The sequence below is a fragment of the Pteronotus mesoamericanus genome, unplaced genomic scaffold, assembly GCF_021234165.1.
Source record: "Pteronotus mesoamericanus isolate MK-2021 breed Mesoamerican mustached bat unplaced genomic scaffold, CSHL_Meso_final contig_98, whole genome shotgun sequence".
Lineage (NCBI taxonomy): Eukaryota > Metazoa > Chordata > Mammalia > Chiroptera > Mormoopidae > Pteronotus > Pteronotus mesoamericanus.
In genome coordinates, this window is record NW_026555295.1 from 8,361,401 (window position 1) to 8,386,659 (window position 25,259).

The 25,259-nt window shown below is 42.2% G+C and overlaps 1 protein-coding gene across 1 annotated transcript in view; it reads right to left on the minus strand.

Annotated features, from left to right (window-relative positions):
• The window catches only part of B3GNT2 (UDP-GlcNAc:betaGal beta-1,3-N-acetylglucosaminyltransferase 2), a 33,765-nt gene extending 9,046 nt beyond the window's left edge, over positions 1 to 24,719 (minus strand). The window contains exon 1 of the mRNA XM_054586917.1: positions 24,457 to 24,719. The gene's annotated coding sequence lies outside the window, so the exon portion shown is untranslated. The remainder of the gene's footprint in view (positions 1 to 24,456) is intronic.
• Positions 24,720 to 25,259: the final 540 nt, after the last annotated feature.

The following is a 25,259-nucleotide window of genomic DNA, read 5'->3' on the forward strand; positions in this document are numbered from 1 at the left end:
ATTCTGGTACCCATTGATTAAATTCCCCTAAAGCCCTGCCAGCATAGCATGGCTGATCTTTTTCAAATGTTATCCATCATTTAAAATCAAATCAAATCAATCACTAGGTTAATTCTTCAAATAAATACATATGGAACTTTCATAAAAAAGAAGAAAATTTAGCTGATAGAGAACGAACCCTACCAGAAGCCATCCTGCCCCACTGCCTTTAGTAAAATTGTCAAGAGTTTCAGATCTTCACTGTAAAGATTATAATCCCAGGTCCGTTTTCACTTTGGAAAGCTAGCCTGGCATCTGCGGTTAGATAGCCCAAAGTTAAATTCTAGTTATGCCACCCACTTAGCTAAGTGACCTTAGGCAAATTGTTTTACCTCTTTGGGCCTCAGTTTCCTCATTTGTAAAGTGGGGATGACACCACCTACCACACAAATTTGTTGTCCTGCCACACACTGGACATTCAACAGTTCTCCTTCAGATGTTTGACTCCTCCATCAAATACTAAATAAAAGCACATTTCTAAAGTTTTGTCGTTCACTGACTCTTATAAATTTAGTCTTTGTAGAAACTCATATATCCACTACCTTAAACATCACCTCCAAAAGGAGGATTACAAACTGATCCAGTTAACTCTAGATAATCAGTTTCTAAATGCTTTGTGAAGACACCCTTCCCAGGCCCCCATGTGCAATGAATCAACTTCCCAAGCACCAGGGTGCACATCCCAGTACAACCTTGATTTACTTCTCCCTGCTCCCCACATCCAACCAGGAAACAAGTCTTGTGTTCCCACCTCTCTAAGGCCACCTGCACCCCCTCCTCGCCTCTCCTCTATTCCATTCAGTTTCTGCTACTGGCTACTGCAGTAGCCTAATGCCTCATTTCCCACCATGCTCCCAGATATGCCCTATTTCCCAGCCACTCAGCCTTCAGTCCCCAGTATGTACAGTCCCTGTTCATGCTGCTCTCCTGGTTCGGTCAGACCACCACAACACAACATGCTACACTCCCCCAGAGCCTATCTGCAAGTGTCTGTTGCTTTCTAGAACTCCTCTCTTCTTTTTTTATCCTCATAGCTCAAGCTCAGAGCCTCAACCCTCGTCCCTTTTAAGAGATCTCCTGCCTGGAGATATTCCCCATCCTGAATACTAGCCTCATTCCTCCAATTTTCCCGCTCATATGCCCATCTGGTCCCAGCCAGGGCCCTTTATGGTGATCTGTTCTTCCCTTCACATCACCTCCTGCCAACGTCTCCCATCTCCACACTGTGTACACTTTAACCTCTAATCAGAGCAAGTATGTTTCTGTTCCAGCAAACCCCAGCTTCGACCTTCTGCTATGCCTTCCTGGAGAGCTGCTAGTCCTTCCAAATTAGCTTGTGTCACCTCCTGGCTGAAGCACCCACCTCCCAGGAGTTAGAGCATCCACTCCTGGTCATGGTGGCCTACGCCTGGGCATCTTCCACAAGCAAGGCCTTCATACTGTACCACCATTACCCCAGCACATGGAACTTGAGACTCAGTCAGCATTTGCTGAACAAATATTTTGGTCATCTGGTCAAAGAGTTTAATGAATAAAGTGAGGTGTTCAGTAGAAACTGGATTAATTAAATACATACACCTTTCTCTAAAGAGATGACAGTGGAAAATTATTTATATGTGTGCTGGTAAATAACACATATATTTATAAAAACCTGTCTCACTTTTTTTAAGTACTAAAGTTACAATAGAAAAAATTTAAAGACTATTCTAGGGTTGAGGGAGGATTAAGAGTTTTAGAAGTAGGGAGTCAATATTAGACTAAAAGGGTGAGGGCAAGACTTGAAGAGGTAAATAGGGGTGGAAAGTCAGCCCCAGCTCCGTCAAAGGCACACTAATAGGGATGTGTTTGGACTGAGTCCCCTGCATGTGTGATTCAGCAGTGCTCCTGCAGCAGATTCAAGCCAACACCAGCTCCACCCTATCCCAAAGTAGGGAGCCCTCAGATCTCCTTTCTGGTGAGGGGAAGACCTCCCGCAATTTTTATCCCGCCAAGGCCATGATAGTACAGGGACAGGGTGAACATGCCTAAAGGAAGGCAGGACCCTGGCACAGATGCAGAACCTGGGGACATCTACTTACCTAAGGTGGAAAATCATTTTTAAAAAGAAATGTTGCAATACAGGTAGTCACCTCCTGGCTATGAGTTGGTAAATGTTTTTACTCCCTGCTCCAGGACCTCAGGACCTATGTACAAACAACTGTAGTGTCTCAGGCTCTCAACGAGCTCTCAATGAAATCCCTAAACAGCAATTTCTAACTTTTTCATCTCCTGGCACACATGAACTAATTACTAAAATTTTATGGCACACCAAAAAATGTATTTTTTCCAATCTGACAAAAAAAATTAGGTATAATTTTGATTCATTCACACTGGACGGCTATTGTTGTATTGACTATTATTTTTTTTATTTGACAATCTAAGGGAAAAGAGGTCAGTGTCCCTAAATAAATAGGTATTGCATGTTTTAAAAATTCTCGTGGCACACCAGTTGAAAATTGCTGCCCTACAAGCTCTTCTCTCTGATTCCTTCTTTTGTTTGCTCAGTTGGGTTACATGGGACGTATTTCAGTCTGGGTCCAACCAGGGGGCAAAAACAAAAACACCACAGTAATTTAAGCAGAGGAAGTTTAGTGTAAAGAATAACTGAGTAACTGTAAAGACGCACTAGAACTATAAGGGGTGCCCAGTGCAGAGGAGAAGTACCTGAAAAAGAACAAGTGTGGAAAGCATGTTCAGAGATAGTCCACTCACCAGGAAAGCAGGGACAACCCTCTAGGATGCAGGCACCAGGCCTGGAACACAGTTTCCCCATCAGAAGGGCTATAGGAAACAAACCTTGGGGATGCAGGTTGCCTAGACTGCTGGGCGGGCACACAGAGAGGATGAGGGTGCAGAGGGAGCCATGCACACAGAGGCAGTCAGGGTGCTGCTGGAACTGGGAACTGGAGAGACCTCCTTCTGCAGGAGCTCAGAATGCAATGGGTGGCTTGGCCAGGAGCAGCTCAGGGCAGCTGCTCAGGACAAATATGGGGTGGGCCAGCTCATTAGATGGCCAGGACCACAGGGCCCACAATATGGGATTTGAGGAGAGGGTGCCGAGAAACAGTGAACCAGACTGGGTGCAGGCTCCCCACCCCACCACTGCTGCCAGAGCTGGAACAAGCACAGAGCAGCCAAATGCTAGAAAAAGCTGTGCACAGCAGGAAAAGCAGCAGGATCTCCAGGAGTTTGAAAATACTCAATACACCAGGATGCAAGAAGGAAAATCCCTTCCTCCTGCAACATCCTCTTCAGAGCCCTCAACTCACAGAAGACAAAGGAAAAACATTTGAAGGATTCTGATCCCTTTTCCCAGATCAGACAACAAAGGGTGGATTTGGAGCTGAGAGGCAATAGTCAGAAACTGGCACACGTTGTAAATCTCTGTACCAACTCAAGTTCATCTCCAGCAACAAACATTTTTATTTTAGTCTGGAGTTAGGAGAAAGGTCCTAAAACATAGGTCCTGTACACTGAATTGGCAGATAGTCAATAAATAAATACATGGCAGTTTATTATCCGACAGCAAGGGAAGAGGCAGGGCTTGAGTGGGGCTTGAAACAAGGTAGATTTCAGAAATGAGGGGATAAACCAGGAAGGCAAAGAGATGGGGCAGGGGCACAGGGTGTCTACAGGTAAAGACTGACACAGCTAGTTGGCGGGCAGATGGTTTCTGATGCCACAATGGAAAGAGCAGGTCAGTGCAGGTGGGTCCAGGGCCTCTCTTTCCACCAGAACGAGCTGAGCTGAACCAAACCATGCCTACACCTAACTTAATAAATGCAGCTGCTGGGGGATTGTAGGAATGTGTTTCCTGCCATAGCCCCTCAATTGAAAAGGAAAAAAACCCCACCAAAAACCTGACTAAATCACACAGGTATATGAAACAAGGAAAAAACAAAGAACTCCAAATTGGACATCCATATTGATCATAAGTGTCATTGGCTTTTGTGTTCATTGAGATTTAATTTCTACAAAGCAGATTCAGTTCACAGGGAGGAAAGAACATGATCTGAGTAGGCTGTCTTCCATCGTCAGATCTCCAATGCACCTCTAACAGAATACAGGTATTTGGTGTGTTTTACCAATCACTAACCCATGGGTTGTTTTTAATTTTCCCTATAATAGAAAAAAATTGATAAACAACCTCACATGTGTCTTTTTCCATTGTCTTTTATTTCCTTTGGAAAAAGTACAAAGAGAAAAAATATTTCCAGTCATTTAGACTATAATCAAACCATTCCCCTTTCCTCCCCTTCCGTCCGCAGCACCAACCCCCCAGCAAAAAGGCCAGGCTGATTTACCCTCTCACTGTGCACCCATGAGGACCACGGAGCTGTTCACAGTGACTGTGGACACTGTCCTTTCTCACCTTTACAAAAAAGGGCAGCTGTCTATTTCAATTTGCACCATCTTTTCGTAAGCTTCCTTCCTGATTTCCCCACTCCCCATGCCCTTTTGCTCATTTTTCTATGTCAGGAAGTTTTCATCTCATTTAATCTTTACAAGCTCAAAAATGTAAAGCAATTACTCTGAGGTCACAGAGCTAATCCCAGTGGAGCCAACACCTGGACCCCAGACCCTGACCCCAAGTCTAAGCTCTTACTCTTTCTATCACACAACTGTGTCACTCAAAGAGGACTTCAAGAATCCCTAAGTTGCACTTTAAAGAAATAATTTAGAAACTAAAGTCATTACATTTATGGATACCTAGAAGAGGTAGACAATTTCAAGGCTTAATCAATACAAGGAAGGAATGATGCAGATAAAACTGCAGGTTGAGACCTGTTCACTGCTCAGGTGCTCAGAGGTCCTGGTCTGTCAATGCGGGCACCTTCTCACCATAGGAGAAGCCCCTTCAGAAGTGTGTTAGGTATTTATCCACACTCAAGAATGAGAGATTGGCAGGGGCTTAACCTGGCCTGATCACAAACAAGTTGAGGCAAACCCTTTTGTCAGAGCTGTTTACACAGAGAAAATGCTGCCTTTTCATTCCCCTCCCTTCCAGCACCACAGCCTGAAATGAAGGGCACCCAGTGCAGCCCCAAGATCTGTTGCAGGTTGGTGCAGAGATGGTCTAGAGCCCAGAAATCCTGGCTCTGAGAGGAAAAGTTGCCAGCCTGGGTCAGAATAGTTGACAGAAGAACAAATGTTGGCCACAAACTAACTGGACCATCTCAGCCTTTGTTTTCTGTTAACATGCACACACACTGCACACACAAAACATAACCCAATTTCATTACCACAAATAAACTACAAGAATTTCTTTACCAGTATTTGGATTCACATATTCCAACCACCTCATTTACAGAAGCGGAAACCAAGGCTCAGGGCGCCGCAGAGCCACACCTCAGGTCACCCAAAGGAAGGACAACCAGAATGGTGAGAATTACTTCTAGTGGCAAAAGTCTTGTTCTCACACAATACAGCTTCAATTCTAAGTCACCAACATAAAAAACAAGAAGGCCAAAAAAGCCAATTGCCCCAGCACTACCTCCCTACTGCCCACTGGGTGGGTGTGTTTTTATTATTGGTTTGGCCAAAAAGCCCTCTACGTTTTTTTCTGTATGATGGCTCTAGTAGTGCTTAGTTGTGTTTACCTTCATGTGAAACAATTTTGTTAGACTGTATTGTGACAACTGTCTTATCAGCCTGTATTTAAAAAAAAAAAAACAACTTATCAAAACTGGTGAAGTGTTGTGCAGCCATTTTAACATTGAAGATATGCAACATTTTTGGTGTATTATGCTTTATTACTCCAAGGAAGTTAAAAATGCAACTGAAACCCAAAAAAAGGTTTGTGTAGTGTATGGAGAAGGTGCTGTGACTGATCAAACATGTCAAAATTGGTTTGCGAAGTTTCTTGGTACTACTGACATTTTGGCCAAATAATTATTTACTGTGGGGCTGTCTCATACACAGAAGATGTTAAGCAGCACCCCTGACCTCTACCCACCAAAAGCCAATAGTGGGAGATAGCCAACATATTCAAAATATCCAAATCAATGAAGTTATTGGTGAAAATGAAAACAGTGTCTTTTATTTTACAGAAAAAACTCAACAGACTTTTTGGCCAGCCGAATACAGTATTTTGCTGTGTAAATACACACTTTATTGCCCACATTTTTGAGGGAAAAATAAGGATGCGCATTATGCATGTGCAGCACTAATTCTGTATCTTTATAAATGTTTTCAATTCTTTTATTTATACTTATGCACTAAACTGTAACTCTGGAGAGCAATAACAATATCCATATGCAAAATACCCTGGAATACAATAATTGGTTTTGTTTCTAAATATAAATAACTTAATTTAAAAATTAAAACTAAAGATTATTTTTCCCTGAAAGTATGGGCCAAAAATGTGGGTGTACATTATACATGGGAATGGACACACAGCAAAATACAGTACTTCTCCTTTTCTGTTACACCTCACACTCGCATTCACCTGACTTACCACACTTTGTGGTTCAAGGGCAGGGGATGGGCCATGTTCATTTTCTGTATCTCTGGTGTCTGCCTTTCAGACAATTTACTGCCTTTCAGGACAAGGAGGACATAAAAGGGGCGGGCAGTAGAGGAAGGAAGATTAATTTTTATTCATTGATCTTTTTGATCAAGAGTCTTTTACATTGCTCTAGACAATTCACTGCTGAATAATTTCACACACTGGCCCTGAATTTCCAGACCCTTCCAATCTCCTGCCAGGGCACCCTCCTGACCCCTGGCTGTCCAGTCATCAGGGCGGACCACTCCTCTTCACTAGGGTCAGCAGCCCTTTCTAATTCCTGTGCTTTCTCCTCAATGCCCCACCCCTCACCCACCAGGGCAGCATTACCCGGGGCCATCTCAATGCAGTACAGCACCTAAAAACATCTCGGGGAAAGTCTCTTACAATTAAACAAACCTGTAAACAAATACAGACCTCATGGGTGGTGGAGAGGAGGAAGAAAGCAATCAGAAATTAATAAAAATGGTCCTGACTGGCCTGGCTCAGTTGGCTGAGCAGCTTCCTGAGGAGTGAAAGGTCACTGGTTTGATTCCCGGCCAGGGGACATGCCTCAGTTGTGGGCCAGGTCCCTGTGCGGTGCATGCAAGAGGGAACTGATCGATGTTTCTCTCACACATCGGTATTTTTCTCCCTCTCTTTCACCCTCCCTACCCCTCTCTCTAAAAATAAAAATAAATAATAAAAATGAAAAAAAAATTAATAAAAATCCGCAAGCATAAATTACAGTACTGGACTAGAAAGAGAATCTCATTATATAGACCAAGTTGTCAAAGTGATCTTGTATAAATGCTTCTGGAAATAGGCCATCAGCCATGGCTTGGCAATCTTGGTGCAGAGATGGGGAGAGGAGGTCGTAGTCTAGTGCCTGCTATGTAGGCTACTTTTATCTACAGGCACATATTGAGAAAGGCTGGTGAAATCAATGAAGGAAGTATTTCCATATAGGAATTGGAAAAGATTAGTATCATTTTAAAATGCACCAAAAATGCAATTAAAAACAAAGTGAACTTAATTAAACAATTACTTTCATAATTACATTATTTCCTATCACTTAATACTATGAGTTGTAAAAAATGACCACAAACAGAATTTGAAACTTTCGATTTTAAAACCATCACTAAATGAGTTGAGCAGCCAAACTCAATCTGCCATTTGCCTTGGCATAAAGAGTCATCTATGTCATTTCCAACATGTATTCTACAAACTCTCTCAAGTCAACCATCAACCATCCCAATTCTATTACATTACTTTTTGGCAATTCCTGTCCTCATCAAACATAGTGTTTGAGAGCATCTACATCAGTTTTGAGGTTCAAATTCTACTGCAAAATAGAACTTCACACATTTGTCTTCCTTCCAAAAAATATATATATAACCTCCTAGAATCAGGAAAACATGCTGCAAGTTGAGACTTCATAAGCATATTAAATTAGCCTTTTTAATAACTTCAAGAAATACTTAAATAACTACTAAAGACATTTGTTGTGTTCATTTTACATAATTTAATAAATTGCCTTTGGAAATCTCAACTTCTTGGCTGTTAGGATAAGGCTTTCCACTAACATGTTTTCTTAAAGAGCACTTGCCCTTGGTTACAATGAAGGGGACACCAAGGAGCATAAGGCCCACATCTCAGGCTCCAGGACTCCTGACTGACCATTTGGAATCCCTGAGAGAAGCTTTGAGGATACTGCTTCACTGATTCTCTAAAACCATGCATGAAAATCACAGAAAGTTATGTTAAACTGGCACGTGTGGAGATTTAAATAATGTTGTATTCAAACAAAAAGGATCAATAGGTCTAATACCTTGGGGGAGGAAAAAAGACAAGAAATGTGATGGACCTATCAGGGGCACTCTTTATAACAAGACAAATTAATATAAAGGCACAACAGCCCGCACCCATGCAAGGGGGGCGGGGGGGGGGGTTGCCCTTGAGCCAGAAGTATGCCAAGGACCCAACTGGAAACACAGTTCTGTGAAGTGCTTACTGAGGTATCTTCGTTTTACAGATAAGTGAACTGCTTCCAAACACTGAGGTTCCCAAGGTGGAGAGTGGAGGGAGGGGACAGAAACTCGGGACCCAGATGGGTGGCTCCCAGCCAGAGAGTCCATCCCAGCTGCTGTCAAACTTGAAGACAGGCAGGGACGGCATGGCTGGCACAGCCGGGATGGAGGGGAGGTCGCCGTCCCTGACCTCATTCAGTGTTCTCACAAAGACCTGACCCTAGTTCCAAGTGTGCCACCCTCAAAATCCCTTGCGGTAACCTGCTGGGCACAGGCATACCACAAGAACGGCTGACACTCCCCACTCACACCTTTGCTCACGTGGCTTCTCTCAGCCTATAATGTCCATTCCCTTGCTTCTCAATCTCACCCCTATCCTTGATGGGCCAGGGTCAAATCCCACTGCCTTCTCCTTGATTCCTCTAGTGGATTGTAATTAATCCTCCCTCCTGGCACTCGTGATCCACTCCACCCCCGTCCTCCCAAATTGGAACCTCTCAAAAGGAAAACCAAGAACTCATTACCTAGGACCCAGCCCCAAGTCCATCAATGATTCTCTGCCCGAATGGTTCCAGGTGAGTCAGAGATCCACCCTCCACATCCCTGAGAGAGGCTGGTCTGAGGTGCCCCAGGCTACTACACGTGCTGTAACCTTAAGGTGAGCACCAGGCACTGCTCACTACATGAACTGAGTATCCAATTAAATTGGGCTCCTCTAGGAAGCCACCCCTGCTCCAGAGTCAAGGACAGTCCTCCTCCCAGAAGACAACCTTTCTAGTGACAAGTAGCCCTGGGGTGGCAACTTCAGAATGGGGTACCCTCTTCCCCAGCTCTCAGGCTTCTTTCTTGCTCCCTTTCCCTTTCTCAAGGGTTGTTAAATTTCAGCAAGTTACTGACAGGTGCTTGAAAACAGTTGTTTTTAAGTTGTTTTTTAAAATATCAAAATAGGTGCTTGGCATAAAATATATATATGTGTATGTGTGTGTGTGTGTTTGTCAAAATAAATCATACGGGTTTAAAATACATAGCCTCAACATTCTGGCCTTTTATCCAAATGCTCTATGGGAGGGGGTGCTGTTCAACCAAGGCTTATGATTACATATTTAAAGAAGAGATGAAATGGTGACATTGCTTTTTCTGGTCACCTGCCAAAAAAAATTTACTTGCCAAAATAAAAGAGGACATGTTGTTTGCTGAACATATGAACACACTACTAGCAGCTTAAAAATTGGGCCTCTTTTACCAAGAGCAGTTTAAGTCACTTGATTTTAAGTATGTCTGTGAATGTCACCCTCACATAGCACAGGGGTAAATAATCTTTGGTCTCCCTGTATTGAGCTTCCACCTTCTGCCCACTTCTCCCTCCCCCAGGGGTCCAGTCGCTCCCATAGCCTCTACTGGCTCTGCACTGACGACTCCCATGCTCGGAGCCTGGCACGGACTTGCTCTCCCAGTCTGGGCACTGCCCACACGACCTCCTTAGTCCTGTGTGGGGTAGGGACAAAACACAGAGGCCATCATGCTGAAACCAGTGATGGCCACCAAAGGCTTCATTGTATCACTCTGGGTCTGTACTTGTTTGAAACTTTTCATTATTAAGAGATTTTTTAAAAAAAGAGGATCCATCAGAACCTTGAGGAAAAAAATTCAAAAGAGGAGCGTTCAGTTAAAAATAGGAATATTCATGAGAGGTATTTTAAGTTCATATGAAGAAAATCCTTATGTGGTGAAGGAAGAAGAAAGATTAAATGGCTGCATCTCATTTACTTAGAGAATAAAAGCTACATGAATTCCTCACACACATGTGTCAAATTCAGCCCCCAAAATAATACATGTTAAATACATATTGTTTGTTCCAAATGTTAAATATTTAGAAAGAATGGTATTTGTAACAAACCCACTTTGACCCTTTCAATGCTAGACAAATACATTTGATTCTGAAAACATCACCAGGCTTCCCATTGAACAATCTAGAGCCAGACTTGAAGAGTTTTGTTTTGTTTTTTTTAAAACCACAATTATGTTACTCCCTGGTCAGGACTCAGAAAAAGCAGCACTTTAGAGAAGCATTTGGATATTAAAGTGTTTTTCAAAGAAAATAAACAACAGAATTCTGAAGCACAAATTTTAAGGCTTAGCAAGTTTATGGTCCATAGAAATAACATTACTGGAGTGCTAGTACTTTCATATTCATGCCTGCATTGGAGTCGAGCAATCAATATGTGAGGTTGGCTGTGCAGGCTTTTTCTTCAGGGGTGGGATGGAGGAAGAGAACAGAAGCTAAGTGGTTTCTATGGTTACAAAGCCATCTGATGTCAGCTCTGGGACCAAAATCTACCTCACGCTCCCCACCTGGACCAGTCACCCTTTTCAGTAAGTCACAGCCCCCACAAGATCACCATCGCTTGCTGCTCCCTGGGGTCCTGCATCAGTGGCGGTCTCCAATTTCTTTTCCACTTTACCTCTTCTGCAGTGGCTCCAGGCACAGGTTCTTTCCCTTCTCTGCCAGCTTCCTGAAAAGGTCATGTCCCTTTGTCATGCCTTGACTTTCCCAATCCCCTTCACCCTCTAGAATCTTCAGTCCTTGGCCTCTCCAGTTCCCAGGGCACCTAACACTGCTGGCCATCACCCCTACCCCCACCCCAAGTTCAAGACCACCCCTAATCCTGATTCTCCCCTTCCTGGTTCTTTTGCACCTTTGCTCCTGGCCTCATCCCCTAAAATGGGTGATCTCCACAATTCTGGGCTCAAGCGTATTGCTGGGTCTTCCCTTGCCCAACTCTCCTGTCCCCTGGACCCTCTTAAACACAACTACAGCCTCCAATGTCCTAAATGTTAAACAATGTCCCAATCTACCTGTACGTGTAGCTCACCTCCTCGTATCTCCCTGCACTTGTTTCCAAATCCCATCCCACCCACCATGAAAATCTTTTTATGTCTCATTCCCTTTCAAATAAATCTCACACCCACACACCTAAATCCTGTACCATAGCTGGCCTGGTTTGAGCCCTCAGTTTTCCCCCCAGCAAGATTGATGGAGTAACTTAATTCAATGATTATCAGGCACCTACTTAAATGGCAAACTGTTTAAAACAGACAATGAAGAATAAAGTTATGTGGTCAATTTTTGAGGTTGATAAGTGCTTATTAGACAAAATATAAAACAGAGTACAGGGGATAAGGATAGTCAGAGAAAGCCTCTCTTCTCATAGAGGAGGTAGGGAGAGGGGTGAGGGACAATCTCAGCAAGAGGGGACAGCCAATGCAAAGGGCAGACTCAGGCTACCTCAGAGGCCAGTGTGGCTGCAGTGGATTGAGCCAAGGGCTTGGTAAACACTGGAGGATTCTGAGTAGAGAAATGTGTAAAGTAATTTCACTTTTTAAACATTCCCCTAACTCCTTTCTGAGAACGTACTGTTGTGGGGCAAATAGGAAGCAGGGGGAGCCCCATCAGGAGGCCGTAAAATGCCCTAGGACCCATGATCACGCCTGCTTCTCACTTACCTCTCTGCCTCAAGCTCATCTTCCTAAACGCAAGCCTGACCTTGACATGTCACCTCATCCCCTCCATGAGAACTTTTCCAGAGCCCCCCATGACCTCCATAACCATTAGGTGCCACTTCTCTGCATGGTCATCACGGCCATACTGTGTCCTGTTACTCCTTCCTGAGTACCCTGCTCTCTGAACCAAGGGGTCACATCTGCTGCTCCCCCGAGACATGATGCCACAAGCCTCCCCCACCCTCCTGGATGGTTACCAGAAAGTTACTTATTCACTGCATGAAGGCTAAGCCCAAACACCTCTTCCTCAGGAAGCCTTTGGCTGACCCAACACTGCCCTTCGTTTACACCTCTACTAACCGCTATTTCATCAGTTCCTGGTCAGAGTTCCCACCAACTGCTAACTCCTTCTGGGCAAGAACTGTGCCTGAATGCAGAGAAAAGCACCTACAAAGATCCAAACCTAGTTAACAGTAGTTAGGGTTAAGAGATGATGGAATTAACTTTATTTTCCTTTGCCTTATCTTGATTTGTTTCTCTAAATAAACATGCTAAGGAGGGGAGGAAAGTCTTTTAGAAAGAATGCAAATTACCAATTTAAACATTTAAAAAATGGCTCCCACTCCCCTTCTATGGCATCAGCCTAAGGCAGCGGTTTTCAACCTTTTTTAACTCATGGCACACATAAACTAATTACTAAAATTCTGTGGCACACCAAAAAATATATTAAATATATTAAATTTTTGCAGATCTGACAAAACACTTAGGTATAATTTTGATTCATTCACACTAGACAGCTATTCTTGTGTTGGCTGTTGTTATTTTTTCATTTGACATTCTAAGGCAAAAGAAGTCCATATCCCTCACTAAATAGTCAAGTATTGCATGTTTTTAAAAACTCTTGCAGCATACTGCACACCCACTGAAAATTGCTGGCCTGGGGGAATGCAACAGCCCCACCTTGCGAAGGTCACACCCTGCTGAGGAGTCAGCTGCCTTGGCCAAGGGTATAGAGGTCTGGGCAGACTCACGGGGTGTCAGTGACTAAGTAGGGTGGCCTTGGAACATGAGCCATTCCCCCTACTTTCTCAGGAACCTGACTGGCGCCTCCCCCTCAGGAGAGATCTTCTAGCTCCGTCCTCAGGATTCCAGGTAAACCCCAACTTTTGGACTCCTGGTGGCCTTGCCTGTGGCTCTGGGGCCAGGGCCAGACAGCCTGACTGGCACGTGCCCTCACAGGAGGTCTGTCCACTAGCCCCACCATCCTAACTCCAAGAACACCAAGCCAATGAGCTCAGACTCCTAGCAAAATCTTGAACATACTGAGCTATGCAGCTCTAGGATGGGTTCATGCCCCCTGCCCTGCACACATGTCTGACGAGTGAAGAGTCATCTCTTCATGCAGCCATATCTTAGTTTACTTCAGACTAATAAACTCTGCTGGCCTCACCCTGACAACTCTCTGAGACCCTGCCCAACCACAAAGGTCTACAGGCAACCAGCAAATGGCAGCTTGACTTGGTATACCGTGGGGCAATTGTTGAGTAGCCTCAGACCCAGCACTGGCACTGAGTTTGAACCTGTATCATTCTGGTGAACACCAGAAGCCCCTACCCGATGACTTTGAGCCCACCAGAGGCTCTTTCAGTTACTGAGCCTATCGGGCAGAAACTGACAGGCAAAGGCGGATCTCAGGGTGCCTTGAGACTCTTGCTGACCTGCCTGTGGGCCTTGTGATACTAAAAGCCAGCCTTAGTGCACAACATAGCCCTTCCCACAAACACCCAGACCCAGCAGGGACAACCAAAACTGGATCATTTTGTAGCTCCAAACAGACTGCACAGGGCCAGTCACAAGTAGTATCTGATACTGGTGTGAACTAGGGGCTCTCCCAGGAGGCCCCAGAACCAACATACTCAGTGGCCAGTTTCAGACAACATCAGAGCAGGATCCAATTATCTTCATAAGTAGCATAGCCAAAGGGAGATCAGTGGGCATCAAACCCTCTGAGGCAATTTCCACTTCGTGTGGTCAGCACTTGCACAGCTTGTACATAGTGGTCGGGGTTGATCCTTACAGCCAGCCAGCCAGCCTGAGGGCTGACCACACACAAAAATGGACAATAACAAATAAGACTCAATTAAAACAGGAGGGCCCACATAACCCACACAAGGGACATTCCTGGAGCATCCAGATCAAGTGATCAAGGAGACTGCACCACTGGGTCCCACAGACGCCTACTACATAAGGCAACCATACCAAGTCTGGGGGTTCCATAGATCTCATAGCAGATCTACCTAATACATAGAAACAAATATTAAAAGGCAGCCAAAATGTGAAGATAAAGAAACACGCCCCAAATGAAAGAACAGAGAACTCTCCAGAAAAAGCAAAATGAAATGGAGGCAAGCAATATACCAGATATAGAGTTAAAAAAAAAAAATGGTTATAAAGATGTACAAGTAACTTAGTGAGAAGTACAACAGCATGAACAAAGATATGGAAACCACTTAAAAAACCCCAGTCAGAAATGAAGAATACAATATCTGAAATGAAGAACACACTAAGAGAATAAACTATAGGTTTGGATGAAGCAGAGGATTAAATCAGCAATCTAGGAGACAAGGTAGCAGAAAACACCCAATCAGATTTGCAAAATTAAAAAAAAAAAATTTTTTTTTAAATGAGGATAGTTTAAAGGAACTTTGGGACCTCATGTGCATCATAGGGGTACCAGAAAGAAAAGAGAGAGGGCGAGGGATTGAGAACCTATTTAAAGAAATAATGACAGAAAACTTCCCTAACCTGGTGAAGGAAAAAGATACACTAGTCCAGGAAGGGTAAAGAGCCCCAAACAATCTGAGTCCAAAGAGGCCCACACCAAGGCACATCATAATTAAAATAGCAAAGGTTAAAGACAAAGAGTATTTTAAAAGCAGCAGGAGAAAGACAGTTACCTTTACCTACAAGGGAACTCGCATAAGACTTTCCAGCTGATTTCTCAGAAGAAACAATTCAGGCCAGAAGGGATTGGCATGAAATAGTCAAAGTGATGAAAAGCATGGCTCTACAACCAAGACTACTCTATCCAGCAAGGCCATCATTTAAAATTGAAGGAGAAATGAGGAGCATCCCAGACAAGAAAAAACTAAAGGAGTTCGTTATAACCCCACCAGTATACAAGAAATGTTAAAGGTAAGAAGAAAGGAGGAAGAAGGAGGATGATGGAGGGAGGAGGAGGAGGAGGAGGAGGAAGAAGAGCAACAACAACAGAGGAACAGTTAAAAGAATAAAATGGCAATAAATCATACCTATTAAGTCACTTTAAATGTAAATGGCTTAAATTTAAATGTAAATGGCTTAAATGTTTCAATCAAAAGACATATGGTAGCTGAATGGATAAGAAAACAAAACCCATATACACGCTGTCTACAACAGACCCACCTCAAGATACACACAGACTAAAAGAGATGGAAAAAGATATATCATGCAAATGGAAAAATATATTTCATGCAAATGGAAATTTAAAAAAAAGGTGGGGCAGCAATATTTATTTCAGACAAAAGAGACTTCAAAACAAATGCCATAACAAGAGACAAAGACATTACATAATGCTACAGTGATCAATCCAAGAGGGTATATCCTTGTAAACATTTATCCACTGAACATAGGAGCACCTAAATATATAAAGCAAACCTTGATGGACATAAAGGAAGAGACCGAAGGTAATATAGTCGTAGTAGGGGACTTTAACACCCCATTGACATCAATGGATAGATCTTCCAGACAAAAAAAAAATCACGAGAAAACAGCAGCCTTAAATGACACACTAGATCAGATGAATTTAATTGATAACTTTGGAGCACTTCACCCCAAAGCATGGGAATACACATTCTTTTCAAGTGCACATGAAACATTTCCTAAGACAGAGCACATATTAGGACACAAAACGAGTCTTCACAAATTTAAGATTTAAATCATATCAAGCATCTTCTCTGACCATATGGTATGAAACCAGAAAATCAATCACAAGAAAAAAACTGGAAAGACATAAAGACAAGGAGTCTAAATAACATGTTACTAAACAACAATTGGGTTAACAATGAGATTAAGGAAGAAATTTTAAGATACTTTGAAACAAATGAAAATGAGAACACAACAACCCAAAATCTATGGGACAGAGAGAAAACAATCCTAAGAGGGAAATTCATAGCATTACAGGCCTACCTCAGAAAATTAGTAAAAAGAAAAAAAAAACCACCTCAAATAAACCATCTAACTTTACACTAAAAGGAACTAGAAAAAGAACAAGCAAAGCCTAAAGTGAGAAGAAATGAAATAATAAAAGATCAGATAGAAATAAATAAAATGCAGTAAAAAAATATCAATAAATTAGGAGCTGGTTCTTTGAAAAGATAAACAAGAATCACAGGGCTTTAAACCAGACTCATCAAGAAAAAACAAGAAAAGACTAAAATAATTAGAAATAAAAGAGAAGTAACATCTGACACCACAGAAATACAAAGGACTGTAAGAAATTATTACAAACAACTATATGCCAACAAATTGGACAATCTGTATAAAATAGATAAGTCCCTAGAAAAATACTTTTCTAAGAACTGAATTTTCCAAAATTGAATTATGAAGAATCAGAAAATCCAAATAGTTATCAAAAAAAACTCCAAACAAACAAAAATCCTAGACTGGGTGGCTTCAATGGTAAATTTTACTAAACATTCAAAGAACTAACACCCTTCTCAAACTATTCAAGAAAGTTCAAGAGGAGAGAAGATTCCCCAGCTCATTTTATGAGGCCAGCATTCTCCGAATTCCAAAACCAGAGAACACTATAAAGAAAGAATATTATAGGCCAATATTCCAGATGAACATAGATCCTAAAATCCTCAACAAAATATTATTAAACTGAATTCAGCAATACACTAAAAAGATCACATACCATGATCAAATGGGCTTTATATTGCGGATGCAAGGTTGGTACAATGTCCACAAATCAATAAATGTGATACATCACATGAACAAAATGAAGGATAAAAATCACATGATTATATCAATAGATTCAGAAAAAGCTTCTGATAAAATACAGTACCCATTTATGATTTAAAAACAAAACAAAACCTCTCAGCAAAGTGGGAACAGAGGGAACAAACCTCTACATAATAATGGCTGTTTATAACAGACCATAGCCAACATCATACTCAATGGACAAACACTATAAGCATATCCCTTAAGTTTTGGAACAAGACAGGATTGTCTGCTTTCACTCTTATTCAACATAGTACTGGAAGTCATAGCCACAGCAATCAGACAAGAAGAAGAAATAAAAGGCATCCATTAGGGAAACTGTAATAAAGTAACAATTAAAAAAATTTTAAATAAATAAATAAAAAGGAAATAAAAGGCATCCATACTGGAAAGGAAGAAATAAAACTGTAATTATTTGCAGATGACATGGTAGTATATATAAATAACCATAAAGATTCCACCAAAAAACTACTAGAACTGATTAATGAATTCAGTAAAGTAGCAGGATACAGAATAAACATCCAGAAATCAACTGCATTTTTTATACTAATAACGAATTATCAGAAAGGGAAACTAATAAAACAATCCCAATTACAATTGCATAATTGCATCAAAAAATTAAAATACCTTAAAATAAATTTAAGCAAGGATGTTAAAGACCTGTATTAAAAAAGTTATAAGACACTGAAGAAGATACAAATAAGTGAAAGCATATACCATATTCATGGATACGAAGAATCAACACCATTAAAATGTCTACATCACTCAAAGTAATCTATAAATTCAACACAATTCCTATCAAGATACCAATGGTATATTTCCAGATCTAGAACAAATATTCCAAAAATTTATATGGAATCACTAAAGTCTCCAAATAGCCATAGCAATCTTGAGAAAGAACAAAGTTGGAGAAATCATGCTACCTGATATCAAACTACACTATAAGGCCATAGTAATCAAAACAGTATGATACTGGCATAAAAACTGACATATAGTGCAATGGAACAGAATAGAGAGCCCAGAAATGTCTTTATGCCTTTATGGTTAATTAATATTCAGCAAAGGAGGCAAGAACATACATTAGGGTAAAGACAGTATATTCAATAAATGGTACTAAGAAAATTGGACAGATACATGCAAAAAATGAAGCCAGACCACCTTCTTATGCCATACACAAGAATAAACTAAAAATGAATTAAAGACTTAATTAAATGTAAAACTTGAAACCATAAAAATCCTACAAGAAAGCAATAGCAGTAAAACCTCTCATTTTCTCATAGCAGTATTTTTTCTGATACATCTACTTGAGGAAGAAAAAAGAGAAAAAATAAATGAGAAGGAAACCATAAACAAAATGAAAAGAGAGCCCATTGAATGGAAGAAAATATTCGCCAATGATACATTTATTTGATAAGGGGTTAATATCCAAAACTTATTAAAAAACTTATACTACTCAACACCACAAAATCCCAAAGAATCCAATTTTAAAAGTGGGCAAAGGATCTAAAATAGACACTTCTCCAAAGAAGACAAACAGATGGCCAATAGGCATATGAAAAGACCCTCAATGTCCCTAATCATCAGAGAAATGTAAATTAAAACCACAGTGAGATATCATTTAATCCTTGTCAGAATGGCTATCATCAATAAATCAACAAACAGTAAGTGTTGGTGAGACCTGGATAAAAGGGAACTCTCGTGCCGTGTTGGTGGAAATGCAGATTGGTGCAGCCACTGTGGAAAACAGTATGAGGTTACCTAAAAAAAATTAAAAATGGAACTGCCTTTATGATCCAGCAACTCTACTTCTGGGAATATATCCAAACAAACCTGAAATACTAATTTGAAAGAATATACGCACCCTTACATTCATTGCAGCATTATTTACAATTGTCAAGATTTGGAAGCAGCCCAAGTGACCATCAGTAGATGAACGGATAAAAAAGCCGTGGTTTGTTTACACAATGGAATACTACTTGGCTGTAAAAAAAAAAAGAAAAAGAAAAAGAAATTTTACCTTTTGCCATAGCATGGATGGACCTAGAGAGTATTATGCTAAGTGAAATAAGCCAATCAGAGAAAGACAAATATCATATGATTTCACTTATATGTGGGCTCTAGTGAACAAAATAGACAAGATAGAAACAGACTGGTAGATAGAACAGTCTAACAACTGTTAGAGGGAAGAAAGGTTGAGGGCTGTATGAAAAAGGTGAAAGGATTAAGCAAAAAAAAAAAAAAAAAAAAAAAAGATATTCATAGATACAGACAACAGCAGTATGGTGATTACCAGAGGAAAAGGGGGTTGGGGGGAAGTAGAATAGGGTAAAAGGGGGATAAATGGTGACAAAAGGAGACTTGACTTTGGGTCTTTGTGAACACACAATACAATATACAGATGATGTATTATAAGTCTGTACACCTAAAACCTGTATTTTAATAACTAATGTCACCCCGATAAATTCAATAAAATTTTTTAAATGCCTCCTCAAAAGTATCCAATAAAACCACCAAAGCACTGGGGATATGATACCACTGAATATATACCACTTTAGATTAAGATTATAAAAGTTTAAAATATTTTAAATGGCTTGTCTGAAGCACGCAATTAACAACTGGTCCTGTGCTTTCACTTCTGAAATAATTATTTCACAAAACATAAGCAGTAAATGTTGTTCTGGACATCCTGGGCACTTACTGATGCCTCTTTTCGAAACTGAAGTCTTCCATGGGCCTTACAATAGAGTGTAAAGTAGCTGTCATCACTGCACCCTCCTGGACACTAGATCATATCACACAAGTGACCAATCAGCTCTGAATGGGACATGTAATGGCTGTCATCTCGGCTTACAAAGAAAATGTCAATTAAAAATAATGGGGGATCAACTATCAACAAATAATGTTTTATTTAAGCTAACTGCTACATCCACAAAGTGCTGAATCAAAATTTGGCCTGTAAGTTTCAATAAGAGACCTATATAACTTTATCATGAAATAGCACATCAAAATACATATAGTTGTTTTTGTTATCGCTTTTTTAAAGAAATAAAAGGGAGATGAGGAAACTGCATGTCAGGCACAGTGCTAGCTAGGTATTTTAGATATTTCATAATGCTAATTTTCTTAGCAAATCTAAGGTAGGATTTTAACTGTCCCTTTTCACAATTGAGAAATTCAGGCTCAGCAAGGTTAAGTAAGTTAGTAACCACAGTCACACAGTTAAGTTGCAAAAAGGAACTGAAATCCAGGTCTGTTTCACAAAAGACTACATATTGTATGGTTCTGTTATTCCACTTATATGAAGTTCAAAAACAGGCAAAACCAATCTATGATGATATGAGTGACATCTAAGATGATATTAAGTCAGAGTATCAATTGCCTGTGTGGGTAAATGCTGACTAGAAAGGGACACAGGCACCTTTTGGGTTACTGCAAACATTTACTTCTTGATGGGCAGTGGATACACATTCATGAGTTGCACACTGAATATTAGTGCACTGCACACGCTTTACTCTATGCTATACCTGAAGTTAAAAAAAAATCCTCATTTGATTGACCGTAAGTTCATGCTCTTAACCACTAATCACCACACGGCCACTCTGACAGAATGTGGCCACAATCTAGAATTGATTTTCTTGGATAATCAGTTTTTAAAAACTTTCTGGTAAAGCAACATACAGCCTAACCATACCAGAGTGGAGAAATCAGAATAATAAATCTATTTTTAAATGTCACTGAATGAAAAGTAGAAAAGTATCAATTTCCTGGCTACTGGGAATTTCCCCTCTGTAACCACATCAGAATGATAACAATTTAAAACCCTGCTCCAAGGCAATGTTCATAGATGCACAGAAAATGATTTGTAACAAAATTCTTAGAACTATCTATGTTAACACAAATTTAAAATTACACCAAATATTTCAAGACAGATGTTGTAACTTTATCAACAATGCTAAGTCTCAAAAGAAGTATGAGTTGTTACAATAAAGCAAGAACACAGCCTGATGGGCAAAGAGCATAAAACTCATATGAGCAATGTGAGTGCACAATCTCAACCCAGAGTTATAACAAAAGAAAATTCATACAAGTAACTTTTTTTAAAAAGTAACTGTGCCACATGTGTCCTCATAACAAATTCTTCATCAAGTAACAAGTTCTTCTCACAAGAGCCTTGTTCAGACTAGCAAAGCCTCATCATCAGCCTTTGATGATGAAATCATTACATCAGTTCCCTCAAAGCTTTCTCTCTCACATAGGCACCTCTTACTCAAACAGTAATTGCCTCTCCAGAGAGAGGAATTCACCCTACAATGTGAAAAGTATTTGGTAAGCACCTAGTAACAGTTATTCCACCTTGGGGGTTTGGAGGAAGGCAGCTGGATCCGCACCTGTTGGATATGTGTCTCTACTGGGTGCTTTCAATTATGCAAGCCAGGAAACCTAGTTTTCAGTGTCAGAATCTGGTTTAATTCAAATTTAAATGTTCTGTAGAAATGCCAGGCAATTAACTAAAAGAATTTTAGTTTCCCCTGGGCAGCTGCATATATAAGATCAAAGGCCTCTTATGAAAATTTTTCAGTTTTGATAATTTATACACCATCATTGATGTGCTGCAATAGATTATATAATCAAATACTATCCCGGATGCAAGAATCTCAATGTTTATAAAAGTAGCCATTTGAATTTATTTTTAGTCATTAACAAACTGTCAAAAAAACTAAGTAGAATCAAATATTGTAGTTATTAAGCAAATTAGAAAGAATTAAAAGGACTGACCCAGTATGTTAAGAACAGAGTGTACTTCAGGCACTTTGACAGTGCCAGGTCGGCATCCCTAAATTATGGTGTTGGCTTTTTTTTCTTTTTAACCAACATTATTAGAAAACTAAAATTTAAAGTTTCAGTTTCTTTGAGAAACAAGACTCACCACCTTTCATCATATCCCTGAATCAGCTGAAAAAGTCCTACACATTTCTTACAAATGCATCATGTAAAGCAAAATAATTTTTTGGATTCTCATTCATTTCCCAATTTAACTTTTATTTTTTTAAAAGCCACCTATTTAAAAAAAACTGTACAGGGAAAAATCAACTGTGAATTATCAGTTCCACTTTCCTATTCTTAGCAACTTATAGTATCGTAGAATTAGAGAAATGTAATGGATTTTGTGCTTTTTTTAAACAAGGAAATTTTAAAAACTACAAGCCTTCTGTATAGCTAGCTTTCCAACAAACCCAGAAAAAACTCAATTCATAAATTTTGCAATCATATTATGTTTATTTTCCTCAAAAGACTACCTTATTCCTTGGACTTTAAAACTATCAGCATCTGCCAAATTTGGCTGGTTTCAGTCTGTCAGACAAATCTAAACCGTTTCCACAGTGGTTACTGTTTTTTGTTTAAAGGTAAGTTGATGCATGGAGGAACTTCTACGGTATACTGATTACACAATGTCCACCACTAATTAAGCACTCCTTAAGTGCCAGGATGCAAAGCTAGGAGTCTGGCAAACATTATCCTGTTTGTCCTCTGAAACAATCTGGTAGAGCAGACATTACCCCAAAGCCAAATATGTCAAAGGAGGCTGGGATGCTAAACTTGCCCAAGGTTACACTGAATCACGAGGACCAAACAGTGAGGATGGAAACTTTGAACTTTTACGGAGAATTAGATCTTTCACCATACATCTCCCATCTGTACACAAAAAGAAAAAAATAGTGAGCCTCTACTGTATGGAGATTCCCAAGGGAAAAAAATCAGTATTCCAATTTCCAAAAAAAAAAAAAAAAAGAGCTAAAAAGAAAGACATTCATAAAGGCTGGGCAGCAGGGACAGGTTTACTCAAACTGGTTTTAAAATCTAATCAAAGAGTACAGACACTCCGTGTAACTCTCCCAAATTCCACCAGGTTTAACAATCTCTATTCAAAAGAAACAGAAGTGGGAACTAGGACAGTGGGAAGTGACCGCCCAGCCCTCGAATCAGCTATCATCAAGATCTACACAAGTGTGACCACGAGACTGCTGGAGAGCCTTCGGACTGGGATCACCTCGGTCCCCACCTTTCTAGTCCCAGTCGGCCACATCGTTAACCATCCCAAGGCACAATTACACTGGTTTGCCCATATTCACCAACCAGCTTCGTAATCTGAAATCTACAGCAAGCCCCCAACACGGGAAAGGCAGAAGGATATGGTATAATTGTTCTAAACTACCTTTCTACGAAAATGAGGAAGTTCAGGAGGCCATGCGGGGTAGGGGAGCTAGGACAGACATATCACCCCCCACGTTTCGTGCAGGAAAAAGAGAGCCTCCTCAACAACCTGGGTTTAAAATGTATATAAATTTTCACAAACGAGCTTTGGACGCTGCGACACTTGTGGGGAATCCCTGAGCAGTGGGGCTGCCCAGCCCTAAGTGTAAAATACCGTGACCTGGAAGTTAGGGCAACTCGGTTTTATTGCCTCCAGAAGGGACCACCTGCCATCCTGGTGCAGCTGTCAGGACCTGCGCCCGCTGTCCCCTCGGAGTGCCCACCCAGCGCCCCGGCGCCCACCCTGCCAGTGCGGTGTTTTGCATAAGCCAGTTGGACGCACTCCCCGCAGCACCTACCCTTCCCCCTCCCCAGGTTTCAACCCGGTTAATCATCAACGCGGGCACTGTGGAATATTTTTTTAGAGGTCAAAGCGAAAGGTTCTCCCCGAGTTTCGCAGAACCCAGCCTTTGGGGATCCGGAGGTCAGTGGCAAGCAGTTGGAGGTGGGGAGAGGCCGTGGCGGCTCTTTGCCTGACAAAACACCTGATCTTCCCGTGCAGCAAGGGAGACTAGCGCAGTGCGCGTGGGGCGTGGGGCGCGAGCGCAAATTCGCGCACGGCCCCCTCCCCAAAATACCAGAGCAACCCAGAGGAGGCCCCACACGCCACTTCGCATTGCCTGCCAGCACCCCGGCGCGGGCTCCCCCGGAAGTTGGGGTGCAGCGGGGCGGGGACAAGAGGCAATGGGGCAAGAGGCTCCAAAGACACACTGCCGCGGGGTTTTGTTATCCTCTTCCTCTAAGGTAGGAAAGGTGGCGCGGAGGCCGGGGGCGGGAGGCGGACGCTAAATGCGGCAGGAGCCACCTGGAGACGGTTTCCTCTGCTGGGACCCGGGTACGACGCCGGAGCCAACGAGGAAGGTGGTTGGCGGTGGAGATGAGGGAGGCCAGTGGAGTGGGGGCAGGGAGCAGTTAGGTGGGGGGAGGAGAGCCGGCCTGGGGAAGTGGTGGGGGAGGAGAAAGTGAAGAGGGAGGCGACAGGATGCACAATCCGCCCGGCCCTACCTTGTCCAGAAGCAGCTCCTGCTCAGCGGGGCGGGGGCGGGATATCGCGGCCACATCCACGTCCCGGCCGCTCTGCGCGGCTCAGCCCGGCGACCGCAGCTGCTCAAGCTCCATGCATTGCGCCCGCGACTGGCGGCCCGGCGGTATCGGCGGCGGGGACAGCTCCGTCTCCGCCCGGCTCTGCTCGACTCTGGCACTTGTTGCCGTCCTGGTAGCTGCGCCTCACCCCAGGTTCCAGCTCCCCGCGCCGTCCCCACTCCGGGCGCCCGAGTGCGGTCCCGCCCCCGCCCCCGCGCGAGCAGCCAATCAGGCCCGGCACCGCCCCTCACGTCACCTCCCAGCACCTCCCTCCGCCTTGCTCCCCAAGTTTGGGGAAGGCCCATCTCCGGCGGATCGGCTAGTTCTCGCCCGGGACGTACCCCGGTTTGCGCTCCTTCTACCTTCCCCGGACCCTCCCGGGCCCCAGGCTCACACCTGGAAGGCAAAGGGTTAAGCTGGAGGAAGACGACCCCAGGAGGTAGACCCTTCGGAAAAATGGGGCAGCTCGAAGTTTAAAAGAATTATATTGCATCTCCGGTCTAACCTAAATCCCTCCAGCTGCTGGTCGCCCCTCGTGTAGTACGTCTGATGTTGGGGGACTGGGCACGTGGCCTCGCGAGGGCTCCAATAACCTCTTCTGGATGGAGCTAGTTTGTGACTGGACCTACACCGGACCCTGGCCATGCCTCAAGGGCTTTGGTTAGTTTTCCCCCGCAAAACCCGAGATTCCGCCGTGGGAGGTGGGAGAAGGAGGAATCAGGGCC